This window comes from Phaseolus vulgaris, chromosome 1 (assembly GCF_000499845.2).
Source record: "Phaseolus vulgaris cultivar G19833 chromosome 1, P. vulgaris v2.0, whole genome shotgun sequence".
Taxonomy (NCBI): domain Eukaryota; kingdom Viridiplantae; phylum Streptophyta; class Magnoliopsida; order Fabales; family Fabaceae; genus Phaseolus; species Phaseolus vulgaris.
Genome location: NC_023759.2, coordinates 7,275,776 through 7,288,675, shown reverse-complemented (window position 1 = coordinate 7,288,675; position 12,900 = coordinate 7,275,776).

Here is a 12,900-nt window from a genome sequence, read left to right as displayed (position 1 = left end):
AAGTTTTATTGATTGTAATAGACTTTTTTAATTGTTCATGGAGAAAAATAGGTCCTAGGTGGCATTTCGAAACGACACTGTTTCAATTTTGTTTTCTTTTTTCTGCAGGATTTTTTTATTTTTTATAAATATATTTAAAAATATTTAATGATTTTAATGTAAAAATAATTAATGATTTTAAGTAAAAATATTTAATGATTTTAATTTAAAAATAATAAAAATTAAATTTATTCACTCAACTATTTTTTAAGATTATTAAACGTAAAGTTTAATTAATGAAAAATAGTATTAATAGTTAATGTCAATATGAAATATTAATTAGTAACTAGCAGTTTTTATGAAGACAACTTGAACAATATTAATATTAATAATTAATATTTAGCAGTTTAAATATATTTTCACATTAAATATTAAATTTTAATTTTAATGTGTTCATTTAAAAATTAATGAAAAGATTAAATATTGTTTATATCAAAAACTAGTTTGGAATTCAACTTTTTGGGGATTGAAATTTTGAACTGAATTTTCAAAAAAAAAATTACGTTAGTCAAATTTAATTTGAAAAATATTTATAAAATATTAAAGTAGTGAATAAAATATTTTTAAATAAACATTATTAGTATTAATAACTAATATTAGTGATTTAAATATATTTTGATGTAAAATGTTAAATTTCAATGTAATAATTTAAAATATTAATAACATTTTTAAATCAAAATTTTAATAATATATCTAATTTACTAAATTAGTATTATTATTAATAGTCAAATGTATCAACATTATTACATACTATTTTTTAAATATTTTTTAAAAGTTTGTTGTTCTCTTTTTATTATAGATATTGCATTATAATTTTATAATAATTGTAATTTTATTAAATTAACATATAAGGTTTACAAATGTCATTATAAATTTTACTATATATTTATATTCATACATGTTCTAGAAATAAAAACATTAATTTACAATATATCTTGTAACAATTATGTAAAAAAAACAATGAATTAGAGAAAATGAATTCTCTTGTATGCATCCTATTAGAGAAAACAATGAATTATAATATATTATTATTATATGTAATTTTGAATAATTAATTATATATATTACCTTTTATCTTTTAAAAAGAGATTATCTTTTTAGCAAATTAGTTAGTTTAGTTTTATCTCTTTATTATTATTGTGAACCCACCCGATAAAATAAATTTGCATATGAACCTTCAATGAAAAACGTGATATATATATAATTATTTTTGTTAAAAGTAATTATAAAAATAAATAACTTTTTTAAATTATATTGTATGTAAATTTTTTTAGTGTGTAGGTGATTTTATTGCGAAGAATTATTTAATTTAAAAAGTAGTTATTTAAAAGGTAAAATTGTAAGAAATTGGATTCTTTTTCAAATTCAAAGTTTTCTAAATTTTTTTAAATTCAAAATTTTATTTTAAAATAAATAAGTGTCAAATTTATTATATTTAATATTATAAATGATAAAATTGAAAATGAGATTTGTATAAATAGGGGATCTTCTCTATAGACGCCATTGCGTCTCCGATTTTTTAATTTTTTTCATAAATATATGTATTCGAAATTTTTAAATATTATTATAAATTTATAATGTAATATCTTAACATATATAAAAAAAAAACACAATGTAAAGAAGAACGAAGAATTAAAATAAAACCAAAAATAAATAAATTTATATTTGTTAAAGTAATAGTGTTTTTTTGCAAATATTAATCAAAACATAAAGAGAAAGGAGAAGGGAAACATATTTTTGCTAAAAGAGTGAAGGGAAGAGTGAGAATGTGAGTGTGTCTATATAAATGAGGAAAGGAAGGAAGTGGAGCTTAGATTGTAATTGATAATTTTAAGAGAAAGATAAATTATTAGACTAATAATAAAAGAAGTTATTAAATTGTTAATTTTTTTTTTAAGAATAAAATTGGAAAAAATAAGTCATTAAACTAGTATATTCAATTAATTGTTATTTCTTCCGGGATAAAATCGGAAAAATATTATGTACATCAAAAAAAACAATTATACCTTTGTAAAGGATTTCTCACTTAACTTTCATTTTATTTTATTTCAATTTTATTCTTATATTTATATTTTATTTTATTATTTTAAAATATATGGGAGAAGATATTTGTCATTGTGACTTATTTTTTTAAAAAAAAATTAAATTTTAAATTATGGAGTAATTGTAAACATAATTCAAAATATTTTGAGTCACTCCTCTTTTCATTTATTCAACCAAACATTTTCCTCCAAACTCCATTTTTCTTCCTTTCTTCTTCAATGATTGAGAAAAACCACTTATATCATCCAAGAATCTCTCTCCGCAACTTCATTAAACATGTAACTTTCTCAGTTGATTTTGGATCTAAGGGTGTAACGGTGTGTAATGATGCAGGAAAAAAGAAGAAGTTAGTTTCATGTTTTCAACAAAAATAACTCTTTCATTCTTCTTAGGTATGCACATTCTCTTCTTCATTTTACCCAACTTCTTTGTTAAACTTTTTATGATTATATATTATTTATAATTATATTTATTCGTCTATCATTTCTCCTATCTTTTCTCTACAAATTTGTTCTTCTTTTCTTTGTAAATTTATTCTTTCGTATCTTTGTACATTTTTCCCTCTCTTTTTCATTATCCATAGGTGTGTTTTCGTATCAATATTATGTGAGTACACATTTGATATTTTGTGTCATTTTTTGTTTATGATCTATTCTCTTTGAACTTTTACTGGGTTTTTTTAGAGGGAGTGAGAGAGAGAAAATTTAGAGCGAGAGAGAAAACAATGAAGATCACACGTTGTTGTTGGTGCTTAGATGCACAGGTGAAGGTTATGATCCCATGATTCTCGCGAACGCTTCCGATCATTTCGGCTACTCCCAACATCACATCGTTAAGGAGTTCATCGTCTTTGTCGATCGTACCGCCGCCAAACACACCCCTCAAAGCCAACATTAATATGTACAACACGAAAGTTCCTTATATGATCAATTATTGCACCCCTCATGGTCAATTATATGTTGTATTGTCAAAAGGTGTTTCTTAAGCTTCAACAAAAATTCTTAAAAAATCAAGTATTGTTTCATTTTATTTATGTGTGACACATAAAGATAAGTATATGTGAATATTCTATTTACACTATTTGTTATTGTATATTAAAGGTAACATGATATACAAGGAGTCCTTACAGTTGAATGAAGATATCAACATTTCTTATTTTTTTCATTTATATATTAAACAATGTTATTATTCGCACACTTATATTAATAATAGACAATTAAAGTACATTATGAATAAAAAAAAATGTCATTATCATCACTATTATGTAAAATCATTATATCTTGGGGTGAATTGGTTTAACTAATGCGAGTTGTTCTATTCCTTACAAATTTTGTTTCCTACAAAAGAATGTCAATTTATGTTTTATTAAACCTAATAATAATAAAAATACTAATTTATGTTTATAAATTCAACTTTTATTTTGTTGTAGGATTTAATTTTTTATTTTCTTCATTTTTATAAAAAAAAAATTAAGCTAAATATTTTCAATTTATTATTTATTATTTTTATTTTGTAAAAACTCCATTTCTTTTCTCAATAGTTATATTTCTAACTATTTTAAACATTAAAAATATTTAATTTTTACAAGCAATACATTTATTTTTTTAATGCATCCAAAATAAAATTATCAATTTTTTTATTTATTAATTTTTTTTTTACTTTTAAAATGGTGCTAGAAAAATAAAAATAAAAAAGTGTTAGATTGGAAGAGAAATAAAAGTAAAAATAGTGTTAGTTATGAAATAACTTCTTTTATGAGTTTAATAACTTCTCTTTCCCTCAAAATTATCTGTTACAACTATTTCAAACCCCATACTCCCTTCCTTTTTTATCTTGCATAGATACTCTCATTGTCACTATTTCCTTTTCTCTCTTGTGCATATACACAAATACTCATTTCTCTTTCTTCATCTTTCTATGAGTTTAATTAATCTCTGAAAAAAAAATTAATCTAAATTCAAATTTTCCTAGCTTTATTCCAATTATTTAATTTTTTTTATATGCATTGTGTTGTGTTTTTTAAAGTAGGTTAGATTATTACAGTATAAATTTATTATTTAAATATTAAAATATAATAAATTGGATACTTATTTATTTTAAAATAAAAGTTTGAATTTTAAAATATATAGAGAAATTTGAATTTAAAGAAAAACAAAAAGAATCCTTTTTCTTATAATTTTACCCTTCACATAACTACTTGTTAAAATTTAAATAACTCTTCACAATAAAAAAAATCACATACACACTAAAAAATGACATACAATAAAATTTAAAAAGTTATTTATTTTTATTATTACTTTTAACAAAAAAACTTTTATCATATTATAAATTAGTGTTTTCGTTTTTAGAATATGTATCAATAGAAATATATAATAAAATTTATAAATCTTATATGTTAATTCAATAAAATTACAACTATTATAAAGTTATAATGCAATATCTATGATAACTAAAACAACTTTACTTAAATAACTAAAAAATTAATTTTTATGTTAATTAAAATTGTATCAATGATAATTGTTATTTTTAATCTAAAATCGTGTGACTTATTTACATGAAGTTATGCTCTTTTTAGAATCATTTGTGCTAAATAATGTTTTTTATTTATTTGCACGTGACTTCAGTCAAAGGTTTTGACTAGCTGTATCATTAACTTTTTTTTAATATAACTCTAACAACTTTTACTATAAAAAAAGTTGTGAATTGTGAACCCTCTTGAATGAAAAATAAGTGGATTTAATAAGTAATTTAAAATTAACGGATGTGTTAAATTTTAAAAGAAAAAAATATAAAGATAGTAGAAAAACCATTTAGAATAACTTAAGTGAACCTAAAATTATAACTAGGTTTTAAAAAATTATATTTGTAATTAAACGAAAAACCCTTTCGAACATAATGTAACTCTTTAAGAAAACGTAATCTACAAAGCAGTTTTTTTAAATTAAGAAACAAACAAATAAGACCTTAAACGTGTTTATAAAATGTGAAGAATTTGAGAGACCTTATAAATATAAATAATTGTGTGTAACAAACTCAAAATGAAGGAAAAGTTTGATTAAGTTACATATATATTAAAATGAAAATGAAACAAGATTTAAACCTGGCATAAAAAAATTGAACAAAAAATGTGTTAGAATGAAAATATAATATAATAAGAGAAATAAGTGAAAGAATTAAATAGTTAAAGAACAAAATAGTTCAGCATGTATGGTAAAGAAATTTAATTTATAGAAAAATAGTATATTTTTATAGGACAATTCTCTTATAACCTTTGTTCTAAAAATATGAAATTTGTCCGTCTTATTTGAAAATGACTTATCCATTTTATTATTGATATATTGTAGTTGGTTTTCTAGATTTCTTTTGTTGTATATGTGGGTTGGGTATCAAATTTGGACTTGTGTAAGAGATCAATAATCTTGATTCTGAATGGGATGAAATTGAACTTAATAAGTCTTATAAATGTTTTGAAGGGTGTAGACCGGAACAACAAATGTTGTCAGATGTAAATGACAATATGCACAAAGAACAATGACATGCAAACAAAGTAACCTTAGTGTAAGATTTGGTCGCAATGAACTCAAATATTGTGTTTGAACATACACTAAAGAATGATACAAGCTCATCCACCAAATCCCTCAAAGTAAATTTGGAGGCATAAGAGGCAATCTCATCGAGCACCCAGGAGTACTCACGATCAGAGACAGAAAGAAACTTGTTGTTGCATAATCAGGAGAATTATGTTATAACTAAATGCAGATTCTATTCTATATTTATTATGACAGATTTGTTAGTGATTTGATTTTATTTGATTTGTACATCTTTAAACATCCATTATTTCTCGCTTTTATTACCTATTATTTATTTCCTTAATTAGGTTGTAAAATAGTCTATAAATAGAGGCTGTAATCACATTTGTAAAATATCTCAGAAATATATTTCATCTATTTCTTTCAACTTGGTATCAAAGCTCCTTATCTGAGAGACTCTGCTTCTGCAATCTTTTTTTTGTTAGCAACCTTCATTGTTGATCTTGTCACGGGAAAGACTATTGGAATTGCTAAAGAGCAGGGCGAGTTATATTATTTACAGCATGAAGAAAATAAAAAGTCTGCTAGACTACAGGCACACACTTTTAATCTTTAGCAAAGTCATGAATCTTGGTCATCCTCTCAGATATGGCTTCAACACAAACGTCTTGGTCATCCTCCATTTAGTAACCTAAAGTCCTTATTTCATGTTTTATTTACAAAATTGTCTGTTGATTCATTTCATTGTGATGTTTATCACTTTGTTAAACACCATCAAACAACTTTTCCTCCCAATGGTAATAAAAGTTCTAAACCTTTTGATCTTGTTCATTCAGATGTATGGGGACCTTCACCTATTCCTAATATCTCGGGTGCAAAATGGTTTGTTTCATTTATTGATGATTGTACTCGGGTTACCTGGATATTCCTCATGAAATTAAGTTTAGAGTTTTTCACCTGTTTGTAAAGTTTTACAAAATGATTCAAACACAATTTGAAAGTCCAATTAAGAGATTGCGTTATGATAATGAAAGAGAATATGTGAACCAAAACCTTTCCAAGTTCCTTCAGGAAAATGAAGTTGTTCATGAATTAACCTGTGTGGACACTCCTCAACAAAATGGGGTTGCTGAAAGGAAAAATCGTAATCTCCTTGAGGTTACTCGAGCTTTATTTTTTCAAACATTTGTTCCTAGATCTTACTGGGGAAACAGTCTTGATTGCCACTTATTTGATTAATAGATTACCCTCTCGGGTTCTAGAGGGTGTTACTCCTATTTAGCTTATGACTACATTCTATCCTTCTATACCCATGTTGAATAGTCTTAAGAATCGTGTCTTTGGTTGTCCTGCTTTTGTCCATGTTCATAGTCCTTATTGGGGTAAGTTAGATCCTCGTGCCATCAAATGTGTCTTTATCGGTTATGCCCCCAACAAAAAGGGGTACAAATGTTATCATCCTCAAAGTCGTAAAATTTATATTTCCAAAGATGTCACCTTCCATGAAACAAAGTCTTTCTTTCCCAGTTCTCAACTTCAGGGGGAGAGTATTCAAGAAGCTGAGGACCTTGAGTTGCCACCTTTTCCTTTGTTGCAGGATTTCGTTCTTAGGGAGAATGACAAAGACCCTGTGCCAACATCATTACTAGAGAAGAATAATGAGGATAGATACTTTGGGAAACAATATCAACAAAGGCAACAAGAACCCGTCCTGATCGAACAACAACTTCAATTGTCCGAACCGGAGGTAAAAACTCATACATATGAGACTTTTGAGGTCACCTTAAATGAAACTAACTTAGATGATTTACCTATTGCCTTGAGAAAAGAAATTTTTTTTGTGCCAAATATCATATATCTCAATTTATGTCAACAGAAAAACTTTCTATGCAGCACCAGAGTTTTCTTTCAGCTATTGATTCTATTAGAATCCCTACATCAATACAAGAAGCCTTAAAGGATGAGAACTGGGTTCGAGCCATGAATGAAGAAATGAAGACATTAGAAAAGAATGAGACTTGGGAGATTGTAGAGAGACCAAAGGATAAGAAGGCAGTGGGTTGTCGGTGGATATACATAGTGAAGTATCAGTCTAATGGCACATTGGATCAATATAAAGCAAGGTTGGTTGCAAAAGGGTACACTCAAACCTATGAGATCGATTATGATGAAACTTTTGCTCCAGTAGAAAAAAGGAATACAGTTAGAATTATTCTCCCCTTGGCAGCGCACTTTGGTTGGGAGATGCATCAATTTGATGTTAAGAATGCCTTCTTGCATGGAAGCTTGGAGGAAGAAGTATACATGGAGATTCCACCTGGTTATGGTAATGTTAATGAAGAAAATAAGGTGTGCAGACTTAAGAAGGCCCTGTATGGTCTTAAACAATCACCTCGTGTTTGGTTTGGAATGTTTACTCAAGCTATGGTATCTTTAGGGTACCGACAAAGCCAAGGTGACCATACTCTGTTTATAAAACATTCTCAGAATGGTAAAATCTCTCTACTTTTGGTCTATGTAGATGATATGATTATTACAGATGATGATGAGATTGAAAAAAAAAATTGAAGCAGAGACTAGCTGCTCAATTTGAGATGAAGGATCTTGGGAAGCTGAAGTACTTCCTTGGGATAAAGGTTGCTTACTCGAGACAGGGCATCTTTATTTCTCAAAGGAAATACATCATTGATCTTCTCAAAGAGACTGGTAAGTTGGGTTGTAAGACCACTGGAGTGCAAATAGAGCAAAATCATAGGATTGAGAATGATGAGGAAAACCCAAAAGTGGAGAAGACACAATATCAAAGACCTGTGGCAAAACTCATTTATCTATCACACACTAGGCCAGACATAGCCTAAGCAGTTAGTGTGCTTAGCCAATTTATGCATGATCCAAGGGAAAAACACTCGCAGGCAGTAGATAAAATTCTTCAGTACCTAAAAGCCTCTCCAGGAAAAGGATTGCTATTCAAAAAGGGGGGGAAGTTATCCATGAAAGTATATACTAATGTTGACTATGCAGGATCGATTGTTGATAGGAGATTCACCACAGGCTACTGCATGTTCTTGGGTGGAAATCTAGTGACATGGAGGAGCAAAAAGAAAAATGTAGTTGCAAGATCAAGTGCAGAGGCATAATTTAGAGCCATGGCTCAAGGGGTGTGAACTCTTATGGATGAAGATCATACTTGATGACCTAAAAATAAAATATGAAGCTCCTATGGGTTTGGCGTGTCATAATAAGTCCGCTATCAGTATTGCACACAATCCGGTTCAACATGATTGAACAAAGCATGTAGAGATAGACTGACACTTTATTAAAGAGAAGTTGGATGATGGTCTTATAGCCACTGAGTACATCCTTTCAAGACTCTAATTGGCAAATATGTTTACTAAGGGACTTCCCACAAAACAATTCGAAGATCTTACTTTCAAGTTGGGAATGATATACATTCACCAACTTGAGGGGGAGTGTTGCATAATCAGGAGAATTGTGTTATAATTAAGTGCATATTCCATTATATATTTATTATGACAAATTTGTTAGTGATCTGATTTATACAACTTTAAACACCCATTATTTCTTTTCGTTACCTATTATTTCTTTCCTTAATTAGGTTGTAAAACAGTCTATAAATAGAGACTGTAATCACATTTGTAAAATATCTCAGAAATATATTTCATCTATTTCTTTCAACTTTTGTCATTCCTTGTGTCTCTTAGACAGGTTTGACCCAAAAGTCTTCTCAACATTTTGGGATGAGGCTTTCCGCTTAGCAAGGATGGGGACAACCTTGTTACTCCTTGCTGCAACGAATGATGCCACTGTGACGGTCACCATGGTAAGGGTAGCTCCTGGAATGATTTCATCTAAGTCAGTCCACTCAAAAGAGAATGACTCAGTACGACTCGTGGAGGGATGACAAAGTGGATTGGGCCTAGCGGGTCAGCCCGCATTAACCGACCTGCATAACTTGCCATCCACCCTTCTTTATTTTTGGCACTTTTAAAGAGGAATCTCATGCTTTTGAAATTAAAATTGGTGGTGGTCAATGTTTCATATAAAACTTTATTTACATTAATTTTTTTATACATAATTTGATTCATTGAAATATTATTGATATTTACTTTATTTTGTTAGGCATTAAAAATATTGTCGATTCAAATTTATTGCTCTTCTTGTATTTTTATTGTCCAAAGTGACATCAATGACTACAATCAAATAAATAGAAAAAAAATTACCAAAAAAATGATTTTCTTTTTAAAAGTGACGGGCTCGCTTGCTAACACATCCTATAGTGAGGCGGATTACCAATTTCAACCTGTATAATCTTGGCGAGCCAGCCCGCCCCGCCTCGCTTTTGGTGGGGTCAATGACGGGTTGGGCTGACCCGTTTTGCCACTCCTAACAAGAGTACTATTCCCAAAGGATGAAATAAAATTAGAAGAAGAAGAAGAAACGAAAGAGGTAGACATACCTAAATGAGAAAGAACATCAAACGCAAAGACAAATGCAAGGAGAACCAAAGTGAAGAACAAAAGCAGAGCAAAACACACACATGAATAGAGGCCAACAAGCGAAAGTGAAAATGTGTCTTCTTTTAGTTGACAATAGTGGGAATTAATCACATGCAAAGGTCGTGTATCTTAGAGGCACTGGAAAGTAACTAACCCACATTGCCGCTAAAATCGGCTAAATTTCTGATAATGGGTATTAGTTACTTAGATATTATATACGCCCAAAAGCCCATAAATACCACCTTAGGGAGTATTCATCTAATTTTAATACTTTTCATCCATTACTTATTTATTCACATTATCTAAACTACTCTTAAGAACTTGAGCATCAATGAGTCTTGTGCACGTGAACCACCACTATGCTTTCATTCACAAAGCTTGACAATCCTTTACAAAAAAGATCAATTAGTTCATACCACTCGGATATCCACCTCGAACAATTCTAGCTCATCATCGCTAAGAATAAAACATTTATTGGGGTTGCTGGTGATTGTGTTTTGCTATTTTTTTATTAGTTGAAGTTGTGCACCGTCTATGATATTTTTGAATGGGATGCACATAATTAATGATTTGTAGTTCTTACGTAAACTTTTGTATGTACCATATCTTAATGCTAAAAAAATCACTTCTATAATATGAGTATTAAATTTTAGGATTATCATTACATATTTTAAATATCTCTCATTCTTAATAAACTTAGTATGGTTTAGAAGATAATTTAAATATATATATATATATATATATATTTTAATTCAATGTTGACAAGACAAATTTATTGAAATAAAACTTAGACTTTATTTATTATTTATTTTAAGAATTTTTATAAAAAAAAATTACCCTTCACTACAAGAAAATAATTAAATAAAAATTAATTTTAGAGATCAAAATAATTACTTACTATTTTGATTAAATTAGAACCATTTTATAAACTAAAAAAACTACTGGTATCTAAAGTAATTTCTATTATTAATAAAAATTTATAAAATAATTTCTAAATTGGTATCTAATCATTAGCTACAAAGATTTTAGTTATTTACTACTTTATATTCTAAATTAGTCTCTATTAGTCTTTTAGAGACCAATTTAAAATCTAAAATATTAGTCAGTAAAACTTAGGTAGTTAATTTAGAAACCATTTTATAAATTTTTATTAATAATAAAAATCACTTTATATATGAATAACTTTTTAGTCTTTAAATTAATATATAATTTAGTTAATATAATGATTAATTATTTTTACTTTTTAAATTTGGTTACTATTTCGTTAACCATTTGTATTTATCCCTTTAAAACAGGGGTGGAAAAACGGGGTGGGGCGCGCGGGCCGACCTGTAGCCTGCAAGAAATAACACGGGGTGGGTTCCCCTATTTGACCCGCCAACCCATTTAAGCCTGCCCCGCATAACCCACGGCCCATGGGCGCTTACGACGGGGTGAGATGAACTGACCCGTCAGCCCACACAAAACCCCATCTTGTAATGTTGTTGTGCTACTGTGTTGCCCTTTCTCATCACCAACCATTTTCATTTCAATCCCTAAAATTAAAATCTCTCTATGTGTTGCGATTCCTCCACTGTGAGTCATCCTCCATCGTGAACACTACCATCTATGCGACTGCGACCATCCTCCACCGCCAACACCATCATCTGCGACCACTCTTCACCGCCAACACCACCATCTCCCAATTCCTTCCATCCATCGCCAACACCATCATCTACAACTACGACCGCCCTCCACCGTTGTCTTCCCCCAGGTTTTATCCTTTCCTCCTTAACCTTCCGCCACTTTGATATAATTGATGCCTTCCTCTGATATAAAAGAGATTCAAGTGATCTGAAGAAGCTTTTATATTTGTTGTAGTGTTGGCTTCGTATGTGACAACTTTGGGGTAATTTTTAAGTCCAACGTCATGTTGGTTCTGTTGTGTTTATCTCTTTGTATTTATGATTATGTTTAGATAGGTTCTTATGTTGATGCTATTAATTAATCAGGATCTTAATTTGGAAATTGGAATGGCTAAAAAGGATATTAATATTCCCCTTTGTGAAAATGAAATTGAGGAAGATGATTTTAAAAAACAATCTGAATCTGTTGAAGGTGACAAAAAGAAAAGGGATAAGATTACCACATCTGATTGTTGGAAGTATTTAACTAAGATTGGGGTGGATAAGGATGGAAAAGAAAGGGCAAGGTGCAATAGAATATATCCAACTGGTGGAAAAAAATATGGCACTTCTCATTTAAATCGTCATGTTGTGAAATGTGATAAAATAAAAACTGAAGATGTGGGTCAAATGATTTTAGATATGCAGGGAAAGTTGAAAGGAACAAAGATAGATCAAGTTGTACATTGTGAATTGTTGTCTAATCTAATTATTAGACATAATTTGCCTTATAATTTTGTTGAGTATCCCGAACTTAGACCTTGGATAAACTACTTGTGTCCTGATGCAATTATGATTTCTAGAAACACTGTTAAGGCTGATATTGGGAGAATGTATATCAAAGAAAAGATAGTGCTTAAGGAATTGCTTGTTTCTATTCCTAGTAGGATATGCTTAATACGGAGGGTTTCATATCATTTACTGCCCATTTTGTTGACCTAAATTGGAAGTTAAATAGCAAGCTACTCAACTTTTGTCATATGCCTCCCCCACATACAGGTTTTGAGTTGTCTAAGAAAATTTATGAATGTTTACAAGATTGGGGATTAGAGAAAAAAAATATTTTCTATCACTTTGGATAATGCTTTTGCTACTAATGTTCTCTAA